Below are 12,745 nucleotides of genomic sequence, written 5' to 3' on the forward strand. Positions count from 1 at the left end.
TAGGTCTTACAATTGAACTATATGTAAGATCACATACAACCCTGCACTGAGTATCACTTATAATATGCTAACACATTTAAAAGATTTACCATGTTAGCAAAGAATCATTTAATTCATTTAAAACGTAAATCTGAAAATATACCCTCTATAGTATATACCCTCTATACGATTGAGTGACTGAACCGAACTGAACTGAACTATCTTTGGATAGTAAATGGCTTATGTGCCCAAATATTTTGCCCTTCAATCCAAGCCAATTTTTAAAAGTTCCCCCCAAAAGATTAAAAGCTAACATTCTAACATCTTAAAAATTTCAGAGGAATCCCTGATAAGGTTTAGGCTTTAAACCATTCTTTTATTTTTGTTCAGGGTACAGAGAGTCACTAGCTACTTACTGTTTTTCTGAGACATAGTTCTAAAGATGAGTTGCAGCTGTGATAATGTGGTCATTTCGATGAATAAAACCCCTGAGGGATGACTAGATTCAAAAAGATTTAACTGAAGAGAGGAGGATTTCATATGCAACTGAATAGCTGTACCTTTAGGAAAAAGAAAAAAGAAGTGGTATCCAGATTTCCTACTGATTAGAGTTTGCAGTCGGAGTGAATGGGAGGGGTTGCTGGAGTGTACAGAAGATAACCTTCCATAAAACTGACATCAAAGATGCCAACTATCAGGCAAAGATTTTACACTAAAGACCCTGAAAGAAACAGATGAGAAATACATGACATTGACTAGAGATTTTCTTAAAGACACTTTGAATAGCTTTATGCAACCACAAAGGAATTCCTTTCAAGTTGTCTTTTCTCATCCACTCTTCCAGGAAATATGTTTTTTAAAAAAACTCTTAAACCCCAATTCTGAGCTCCTCAATCAGAATCTCAGAATCTCTGGAGTTTTACCCAAGAACTGCCTAAATTATGCTGACATACATTAAAAGGTAAGACTCCACAAGGGTCTTTTTTTAACTAGCTTGAGACTATGTAATTAAAATGAAGACATAGTCATGTGTTGCTTTTCTATTTCTTTACTTATTTATGCCAGCTTGTCTCAAACACAAGAATAATTTTGCAAAAGTTCATGTTTAAATCACAGTCACTCCTTTTAGGGGGTTCTGTTTTCAAGGTGTTTCTTTATCTGCTTCTAATTGAGGCAGTCACCTAATGTTTTCAATAGTCTACCTGGAAAGTGAAATACTGATCATTCTTACAAGAAATTATACTACTTTGATTATTTGAAATGTTGGTTAAAACTTGCCTCATGCAGTAAAACTCGTAAATATGGAACTATTCTAGATCCAGTAGTTGTTAACTGATTTTTTTTTTAAGATATTAATAAATTTTAACACTTTTCTGGGAAAAGAAGAGGGTGGATAGAGATGTATCTGTCTCTTTTAGTGTTAAATGCAGGGCTAATATTCACCAACAGGAACATAAGGCTCCTAGTGGTCTATGTCCTTTCGGACTCACCATGTCAGTGTCAAACTGATTGAACCCAGGTATCCTGCATTGCAGTCGGATGCTTTACCGTCTGAGCTACTAGGGAAGCCCAACCTAAAATAATGCTGCTGTTGCTGCTGCTGCTGCTGCCAAGTTGCTTTAGTCGTGTCGGACTCTTAGCGACCCCATGGACTGCAGCCTACCAGGCTCCTCCGTCCATGGGATTTTCCAGGCAAGAGTACTGGAGTGGGGTGCCATTGCCTTCTCCGACCTAAAATAATGGATGATACTAAATGATTGCTGTTATGCAAGTCAGAAGAATGTTGCAAAGAAACCAGGGTAGAACAAACCAGGAAAGAGATTTTTTCCAGCTTTACTGGAGACAATTAACGCATAACATTGTGTAAGCTTAAGCTGTATGTTAATTTGATACACTAATATATTGTGAAATGTTATCACTGTAGCATTTGTTAACACCTCCATCACCTCAGCAAATTCCTGTAGCATTTGTTAACACCTCCATCACCTCAGCAAATTCCTGTTTCTTTTTTGCAGTGAGAACATTTAAGATCTACAGTCTTGGCAAATTTCAAGTATATAACTCAGTGTAATTAACTAGAATCATCATGCGGTACATTAGCTCTCCAGAACTTATTCATCTTTGAGTTGAATAGGTTCATCTAAGTGGAATCTATCTTACAACTTTGTACCCTTTGACCAGCATCTCCCACTTTCGCCACTACTACTTGGCAAGGGCCATCATTCTACTCTCAATGAGTTTTACTTTTTTAGATTCCACATGTAAGTGAGATCATAGGGTATTTTTCTTTCTCTGACTTATTTTATTTAGCATAATGCCATCAAGGTCCATCCATGTTGTTGGTAATGGGAGAATTTCCTTCTTTCTCATGACTGAAAATTGTATGTATACCACATCTTCTTTATACATTCATAGATACTTAGGTTGTTTCCATATCTTGAATACTGTGAAAAACACTGCAAAAAACATGGCAGTGCAGATATCTCTTCAAGATCTTGATATTATCTCCTCTGGATATATACCCAGAAATGATACTGCCAGATCATATGGTAGTTCTCTGTTTAATTTCTTGAAAATCCTGCATGTTATTTTCCAAAGTGGTCATAACAATTTACATTCCCATCAACAGCGCATGAGGGTTTCCCTTTCTCCACATCCTTGCTAACATTTGTTATCTCTTTTCCCTTTTGATGACAGCAATTCTGATCTGTGTGAGTTAATAGCTCACCACAGTTTTAATTTGCATTTCCCTCATGATGAGTGACATGGAGTATCTTTTGAATGTCTTCTTTGGAAAAAAAAAGTTTGTTCATTCCTCCTGCACATTTTTAACTGTGGTATTTGCTTTGCTATTGACTTGAATGGGTTCTTTATATATTTTGGATATAACCCCTTATCAGATACATTATTTGCAAATTTGCAAATATTTTCTCCCATTTCATAGGATGCCCTTTTGTTTTCCTGATGGCTTACTTTGCTGTTCAGAATCTATGTAGTCCCATTTTTAAATTTTTGCTCTTGTTGCCTTGTGCTTTTAAGGCCATATCCAAAAAATCATTGCCAAGAGAATGAGATGAAATTTAAGATATGATTTCCAAGAAGAGGTGGAGATTGAAGCAAATTTAGAAAAGAAGAAGACACAACTTTCCAAAGTCATTTTTGGCAGAGAATGTCATTTAGAGCTCCCTTAAAGCCCATAAAGGAACACTTCTGCCATGGGAATATCTATTCTGTCTGCCTTCATTCTTCAAAATGACCTTTAACTTCAAATTTGGGGCATTATTTACAATCACAATACTGCGGAGTGGTTTTGAATAATTTCCTCTGTTTTGACTTCTCAAATAACTTACTATTTCCTTAGTTTCTCCCACTTAATATTTTCTTTCAGATGTCATCAGAAATATATGCTGTGCCTAAAATTATTATGCTTCTCAAGACACTATTCAGTATGTAATGTCTTTTTAAAAATATATAAAAAAGTGTTTATTGGAAGGGAATTTTAGGTGTTTTTAAAACTCCAACAGTTCCTAAATACCTAAATACTTATTATCAACAACATAGCATCTGAATTAGTTTATCAAGTTCAGAAAGAATCAATCAGTTTCTATGCTGAATAAGTAACCTGCAGATACGTATTTTAGGAAAGTGACCATGGAGACAATGTCAAAGACTGAACAAAGGCAGGGAGTCAAGAGGCTAGAAACAGAAGCCCATGACTAACAGCTAGGTGGAGGTGACTAGGATGAGCTAAAGCTGCAAGAATAGAAAGGAGTTGACAGACACAAAACTGACAAGATGTTACAACATATTAAAAGTAAGGAATGAAGTTCAGGGGGCAGGCAAAAATGGATCTTGGACATCACACCCAGGTAACAAGAAGGATACTATTAGGTTACTGATTTCCTAGCTACTAGGAAAATCTGAACACTTCAGTCACTCCCAGGATTAAAAAACAACTTCAAAGTCTTTCAGGGTTAAACGTGAACGTATGTCTGAAAATCTGCCAAACAAATACAAATGAAAAATAATCATGAGAACGGTGTGGTGTGATCTCTGCTTTCTCAGACTTTATGATTATTGGTTTTTAAGCACCCCATTATTGGGTTCTGAGACTTATACCCCTGAGCACCAAGAATCTGGACTCACTTCTCAGTTCATGTGGAAGTGAGAACTCAGATCACTAGACCATGTTAATGATACACTTAGTGACAAAGCTGGCAGCCTCACAGTGCACAAAAGAAGCTATTTGGTAACCTCTCCTCTAGGGTCATTTAACAAAATAACTCCCACCAGAAAAGATGTCTGAAACTTTGAGAGGGTATTTGTGATCCTTCCATCCTTTCTGTACAGAAATCCTACAAAATTCAATTACACTGCTTGGCAATGCACCACTAACATGCAGTGAACAAATACTTTTTAAGCACTGATTTTTCTAATTTCTCTCAACAGTATCTAGGTTAAAAGCCATAACAGCAACAGTGAAAAAATTCTCTTAAACCTTGCTTACTAGAAGCTGCGTAATGGTGATAGAGGAAGTAGAGGGCAAGATTATCAGTATAATCTGTGATGTTAGGCAGACCTTTGCCCAATGTCAATGTCAGGTGACTTACCTCTTGCATCTTTACCTAACTATGATTAGTGGGAACTTGCTAGGATTCTAATGCCAATGCCAGGTAATTTATCTTTTATCATTTCAATTAATCTTTATAATTAATCTTATAGATCCACACAATTGCTAAGGCAAGTTTACAGATGACACAATACAATCCAGAGAAATGAAGTAACTTTCCCCAGACAACAGGCTAGTACTGAACTTGATCACCTGCCTTTTGAATTTCCAGACAAAAGGCTAATGACAAGAAGCAACAGATACAAACACAAAATATATATGTAATATGTAAAATGTAATTAAAAGGCAAGACAGCAATATTCTGAGACAGCTCAGAGTATGAAAGGGAGTACGCATAATTTTGCAAATGAAAAAATAAATACCATAATGAATTTATGAATAGAGCCTAGCAGAACAAAGTTGCTATTTTGAAACCTAAATAGCGTAAATTACTTTGCTTGAGTTCAAAGGACAAAAATCACAAAGCTGGCTACAAAAGGCAGATCTGCTATGAAGTTAAATGAGTGTTTCAAGAAATATGTTTACCTATTGATCAACATTCCACTGTTTAATTAGCCCAAATATTCAGATTAAAGTGGATGTCCTAACTACACATAAGGAAAGTCTAAAATCTGGTAAAAGATGTCAGAAGATATACATCTTCAATGCTCTAAAGAGAAAATCACACACAGAAAAAGTGAATCAAAAAAAGAGATTTTTAAACATTCTATTTTATATAATCAAATTAATAACTCATTTTTAGAAAATATTGAATGTGGAAATATATATGACTATAGAGTAAGGGAAAACATAGGAAATTACTATACAAAGCTTTGGGGTAAAAAGTGGGTGGACTATGTAATATTGTACATCAACTATACTTCAAAAAATAAAAAGGGGTCAGGCTAAATTATCTTTAAAATTCATTTCAGAATTCAAGATTCCTAGATACCCAAACAAAAGAACAAAATGACCACTGACTTCTTGTATTTGCTTCCTTAAAGCATCTCTTTCAGAGATTTCATATAATCTATCATTTTAACCAAGTCTATCCGCTCTTTCTCAAACCAGAATTTTCAGAAAGACAAAAACAACCAACAACTTAGAATTTATGTTTACCAGCTGTTGTCTTTACTCCCAATTAGATAAAAATTGAGTGTACTTATTAAAATAACACTCAGGTCAAGCAGTTCAACAACCAAGAAAAAACTTTGGAAGGCACAGTTAACAAAAGCAGCCCACTCAACAATGAGAAAAACAAGTCTCCAAAAAAGCAAATGAACTGTGTGCTCATCTCCGCAAATTTTGCACTCAACTCTGGAGTTCAAATGACCATTTGTTTTAACCCTTATAACCACAGGATGAGGAGCACATACTGAAGTTCCCTTCCACATTCAAACTAAAAAAGAGACGGAGAAGGACAGGTCCCTTTAATAACTAGACCAGGTGGTAACTATTAAGAAGGAGAAAGAAGATACATTTTATCCTCAAGTTCAAACTTCATCACTCTCATACAGAGCCACACTTAGCTAATTGTTAACAGACTGATTTCTGTATTCAAATTGGATTTGTCTAGAGTATCTATTACACACAAAAAAAGTGAGAAACACAAAGATAAACAAAATGGCCTCTTACTAGGAGATATTTTAAAATAATGTTCTAGGGACTTCCCTGGTGGTCTAGTGTTTAAGACTCCCTGCTTCCAATGCAGGGGACATTGGTTCGATCCCTGGTCAGGGAACTAAGATCCCACATGCTACAGGGTAGGGCCAAAAAATAAAACTAAAAAAGATAATAGGAAAGCTAATTATATTTAAAAAATAATGTTCTAGTCATAATCTAGTTCTAAAATAATTTCATTAAAGTGACACTTACATCATGGCCACTCATTATATTACATTAGAAGTCACCTGAACACAACTCAACTGTTTATTAGATGGTTCACCAAATGGTACCTCCTCATCTTACTGGAACACCTGAGAATTACTGCTTCCAACTTAACAAAAATTCTTAATTCTAGAGCTTTTATTTTGGTTGAAATGCTTTATAAAATTAAAAAAGAATTAAACCCCCATTCATTTGTTCATTTAACCAAAAGAGTTTCATTCACAGATTATAACTGTCAGTGTGAAGTGTTTGGACTCCACAGAAGCATCCCGTTGCTTTGCTTGACTTCCAAGAGTTTGGCCGTCCAAAATAGAACTGGGACCAATTTCCCTGTTGCAAAACACAGTTAAGTGTACTGGACAGAGGGTGGGGCCTCAGGACTCCCAGTGACTGTTTGGATGGATCTCTAGGGAACATGCTTTTCAAGAGGCAGGAGAGAGAAAAATAAATGGGCCAGAGGGTCAGGTTTTAACCTGCTGACTTACTTTATTGGCTCTTCACACACAGCAGTGGCCTCCAAACAAATTCCATTGAACATGTTTTTTCTTAATGATCTAAAAATCGCAAAATCGCTTTGATGAGTAATTTTTGGCACATGTTTGCATTATTTATCATGTTTTCTTCTGGAATATCTCTGGAATATAGTCTCTCAAGTTCTAAGAAGTAGGAACCACTTGTCCCATTTGCTCTCCTATTTTATCCACCTCTAGGACTTCCAACTTTATTGACTATTTTATTCAGGACATGCTGCCATTTTTCAAATAAATAAAAGTATTAAAGATATTTAATATTCTAGAACACATAAGGACTTAACTGGGGGGAGGTTAGCGGAAAGGAAACCATATCAGTTTTAGGCATGTGTAATGTTAACAATTTAATATGACTAACGTAAAGGTTACTCCGTGCTTGATATACACTGTAGAAAAGAAAAAAATAAAATATTAATGAAGAGAATAAACTGTGGAGAGCAGTCTCCAGTTTTATTGACTTCTATCTCTATACAAGGTTTGATGAACTAAGAAAAACACCCAGAATTTTTATAAGCTATACGTCATTTAAAATTTCTAAAAAAATTTAAACAGGGCATCATGAACCTAAAAACAAAGGAAGATGGGAGAGAGGTCTGGAAGGGAGGGGACATGGGTGTATCTATGGCTGATTCTTAATGAGGTATGACAGAAAACCACAAAATTATGTAAATCAATTATCCTTCAATTAAAAAAATTTAAAAAAAACAAAGAAGTAAATAGTAATGCATAAAGAACCTATATGTCATGGCTAAGTTTCTAACTTCTTTAAGGTTCTTTTATATTCTCATATGTTATTAACTTTTTCTTAGTAATACTGAGATTTGCTTGATGGTATAAATGGAGTATGAAATTTAATAGGTTCCTAAGGTGGTGAGAGAACTTCTCTGAAAATATCTGATTTACTTCCTATGAGACAAGTTGTGATGTTAATGATCCAGGTACATCTGGAGAGTTTTGGATAAACTTTTTACTCACACATGAAATACTCATGCCTGTGCCCTTCTGTCTCATTTCACTTAATAACAGATCAGCTATTTATAGTCCTGCAGTACAGTATTGAGGAAGAAAGAAAACTTGCATCACATACTATTCTGCTATGAGCTTAGGGCGTATACAAAAAAAATACAACAACAAAACATGTTTTGAAAGTAATCGCAATTTAACCCATGGTACACATCTTAAGATTATCAACATACAGAATAAAATCTTACAGATATAGAGTATATCTCATGGGCCTAGAGAATTACACTGTCACTATAATCAAGTACAGAAAAGACAATTATGATGAAAATTAGCTGACTAATGGATGAAATGATGACATACTCAATATTACACTTACAGACTGAAAAAGCGAACCCTGAAAAAATATTTCAGGTATCAGTTTATCAATTGTCAGTGGACCTTGTTAAGTGACTATATTGCTTCCTAAGTACATAAACTCCAGGACTTGGTGATGGACAGGGAGGCCTGGGGTGCTGCAGGCCATGGGGTTGCAAAGAGTAAGACACGACTGAGTGACTGAACTGAACTGATGTTTAATATAATGCTGATAAGATCAATCAAATTTCTCATCATTTCAACATAATTACAACAGGGCACATTTTGGGGAAGATCCCTTAAAGTAGGAAAAGGCAACCCACTCCAAGTATTCTTGCCTGGAAAATTCCATGGACAGAGGAGCTTGGTGGGATACAGTCCATGGAGCCGTGAAGCATCGGATGCCGCTGAGCAACTGAACACACACACAAATACACACATACACTTTTGGGAAACATCACTCCAAGAACAGAGCCATCTAGTGGCAAGTGCAGAACCAAGAGTATTACATCAAATTACCAATGAGTGTAAAAACACGAGTAAATATCATCATTAACTAGGCAGAAACAAATTTAAAACGATTCTGCTTTTCAGAAAAGAAAATTAAGTGAAAAACCCAGCTAAAAGTGTATATACGCCTTATTTAGTAAGGTTCTCACCTGTAAAAGAGACTAAACCAACAACTACACACATGCTCACACACAAACAATATACATAGGCATGCACACACAGTAGAAGGAATTGTGCTAGAATATTAACAGTGTCTAGGCCCAGGGTAGTGGAACTAACTGTGATGTTTTGTCCCCTTCCTGAGGCCTTTCTGAATTTTCCTCAATGAATAAATACTGCTTTTGTAATTAGAAATTATAATATTTCCAAATACTCTGAGCAAACACTGAAACAAATGTAAAAACTAAAAATAAGACTAAAGCCAATAATCTTTGAGTATATTTGATGTTTCCCATTTCTTAATTCTACATATTTGTAGCTCGTTGATATACATGAACTACTACCATTTGATACATTTGTTATAGGTATAGTTGATTCCTCAACCCGGGAATAAGTTACAATATGCTTAGATATAAGGCATAGAGCTTTGCACCAAGATTTGATTGAGCAACAGGTAAAAGTTTAACGTATTTATGTGGGATTTTAAAAACACATATAAGGGACTTCCCTGGTGGTCTAGTGGCTAAAACTCCATGCTCCCAATGCAGTGTGCCTGAGTTCAACCCTTCATCAAGGAACTAGATTCTACATGCAGCAACTAAGAACCAGTGCAGCCAAATAAATAAATATTTAAAAATAAAACACATATATATTACTTGCCAGCATACTTAACACTGCAAATAACACAGAGGTGGAAAGGAAATTTCTTTTTTCATTTTGCAGATGCAAAAATGGAGATTGAGAGACATCATATTATTCGTCTCCAGCGCTGCCATTAATAAGCTAAAAATCTCCTGATTCCTAGTTTATTATTCTGCATACTGTAACAATTTTGATGCCTGGAGTTTACATTACCTGCAAACTACTTTCATATTTATTCTCAAAAGTTCTGATTGATGGCAACAGCAACTCTCCTCATTCCTATTCTGAGATGGACATAGGTAATATACTATAGCTGAGACAATTTATCCTGGGTATAACATGAATATAGGTTTTACTCTCCTACAATATGTTGATATTTTACCAGAGTTTTTTAACTAAATGAATACTGAATTGTAAGAAAGCTTGACATAAATTTTTAAATACTGTAAGTTGAGAATGAAAGGAAATGCTGAATATTGAAAATATTTTTCAAATTATTTTAAAATGTATTAAAAATTGCTTTAACCAAAACTAAAATTAATAATGAGTCAAATGAATCAGAATGTTGTATAGGGCAACTTTGAGAAGGACACACTTCTGATGAGAGAACTAATCCTAACTCAATTATAATCTTCATGAACTACCAAAAAGTAGTGTTAGTTTTCAATCTTTCCGATGTTCAAAATTGACTTGGAAATTTTGGGGTTAAGTACTTGTCAAATAATGCTTTTAATATATTTTCTACCTAAAATTACAAGTCAACAAGTCACAGGTGAGATCCAGGGCTGATAATTAACTCTTTTTTTCGTGGTAACATAGACTATATCCTATATGATACACGTAGCACCCAAAGTAGAGAAACACAGCAGTGAGGAGGCAAGAGAAGTACTTCATCTCTTTCCCTGCTTTTCATATTCCTTTTATTCCTACTCTAATTGCTATTTTAAAAATCTTCCATGACTTCCCTGGTGATACAGTGGTTAAGACCTTGCCAGCCAACGCAGGGTGTGTGGATTTGATCCCTGGTTGGAGAGCAAAGATCCTATATTCCTGTGGCCAAAAAACCAAAACGTAAAACAAAAGCAATGTTATAACAAATTCAGTAAAGACTTTAAAAATGGTCCACATCAAAAAAATGTTTAAAAATAAAATAAAAAATAATAAAAATAAAAGTTTTCTGATACTATCTATATTTTGGTATTTTATACTGCTGCTGCTGCTAAGTCGCTTCAGTCGTGTCTGACTCTGTGCGACCCCATAGACGGCAGCCCACCAGGCTCCCCCGTCCCTGGGATTCTCCAGGTAAGAACACTGGAGTGGGTTGCCATTTTCTTCTCCAATGCATGAAAGTGAAAAGTGAAAGTGAAGTCGCTCAGTCGTGTCCAACTCCTAGTGACCCCATGGACTACAGCCTACCAGGCTCCTCCATCCATGGGATTTTCCAGGCAAGAGTACTGGAGTGGGGTGCCATTGCCTTCTCCATACTATAGATACATAAAAATAATTTTTGCAGTAAGACAGGGTATTACTAACTTGTAAATTGACATTTTGACACACATCTGCATTTTGTTCACTTGGTGAACCAACTGGTCAAAATTCATTTAAATTTGCTACAAGGTTACTTGAATAGGAATTTTGGTTTAAAAAAAATCAGCAATCAACAATCATCATTATTATCCCTTTTAATTACTGGGTTAAACTCAAAGTTTAACACAGATTAGTTAGGGAAGAAAGTAGGTAAAAATGATTATTTTAATCTAACTTTTCAAGATAAGTCTATGCTTTTATGCTTTATATCTTTATATAAAAGTAACTAGAAATAAAAGATGGAAGCAAACATAATATGTATCATCAATTCCAAAATTCACATAGTAATCGCCTTCATGATTCGACTATATTATGGACCAACCCACCCACAATTTAGTACAAGTAAGTTCAAATTTCCTTCAGTTGAATTTATTTTTTAAAAAATTTGCATTGCTTCTTAAACAGAATGTGTGAGTGTGTGTGCTAGTCACTCAGTTGTGTCCGACTCTGTGATGCCATGGCCTGTGGCCCTCCAGGCTCCTTTGTCATTCTCCAGGCCAGAATACTGGAGTGGGTTGCCTTTCCCTTCTCCAGGGGAGCTTCCTGATCCAGGGATGACACCTGGGTCTCCTGCATTGCAGGCAGATTCTTTACCATCTGAACCACTAGAAAAGCCCCACTTACATGTAAACTCAATAACAAATCAATAACATTTTTTATGTAAGTAGAAAGTTACCATTAAATTAAATTCAATGAGAAAAAATGCCAGGCAGTTACATTCCAGCAAGATGCTATTCCCTGAAAAATTCTCAGGTATGTTCTCTGTTATAACTGGAGATGGGTAAGTACTGAGGGGATATTGAAGGCCTGCTAGCACCAAACAGATCTGCTTCCTTTCTTAAAACACACACACACACACACACACACCTTTTTATTTTCTATTGGTATATAGACAATTAACAATGCTTTGATAGTTTCAGGAACTTTCATACAACCACTGATGTGGGCTCTACATTTCAAGAAATACCATAGTATATTTCACTAGACATGAACGAATGAGATAAAAAGTTTTAGCTTATCAGTAATGATGATGGTTACACTAATAATACACTGGCATTCATCTGTGACCTGAATGTTTCAGAAAGGGTACTGCTGGACATGAATGGGAGCAGTGAGCCAAAAAAAGAGTGGGAACTGAAGTATACCTCTGAGACCAACCCCATGACCCTACTTAAACTGATGAAGATGAACAATACAACTACTTGGGCCGAAGTCACCCTTTCAAGTTTCCAATGTTCTCAAGAGGTGTTGCTAATAATAATGAAAAGACTACTACAATTACTTTTCCCATCAAACTATGAAAATAGCATTGTCTTTGTTCTAATATATTAGTGATGTGAATTCTACTCTAATAGGAACAACTTTTTTCATGTTCCTCCAAAAACTGAAATATCTCTCTCAGTTACCAGGAATTAAAATTTCCTGTATCGCATTCTTCTTATAAACTATGCATTCATTGTTTCAGAGAAGTACATTTCTCTTTCCTGCTAGCATCCTATTTCTCCAACCGTTAATTTCCTGGCAA

At 35.4% G+C, this 12,745-nt stretch overlaps 1 protein-coding gene across 8 annotated transcripts in view; it reads right to left on the reverse strand.

The window, feature by feature from the left end:
• The window catches only part of PDE3A (phosphodiesterase 3A), a 627,104-nt gene that overhangs the window by 264,492 nt on the left and 349,867 nt on the right, over positions 1–12,745 (reverse strand). Inside the window, exon 3 of one of the 8 annotated variants that reach the window (XM_081592255.1) lies at positions 6,961–7,029. The exons of the other annotated variants lie outside the window; for them this stretch is intronic. The gene's annotated coding sequence lies outside the window, so the exon portion shown is untranslated. The remainder of the gene's footprint in view (positions 1–6,960; positions 7,030–12,745) is intronic. 8 annotated transcript variants of the gene reach the window in all.

The sequence above is a fragment of the Giraffa tippelskirchi genome, chromosome 4 (assembly GCF_054371585.1).
Source record: "Giraffa tippelskirchi isolate mGirTip1 chromosome 4, T2T-mGirTip1v1.2.pri, whole genome shotgun sequence".
NCBI classification, from domain to species: Eukaryota; Metazoa; Chordata; class Mammalia; order Artiodactyla; family Giraffidae; genus Giraffa; species Giraffa tippelskirchi.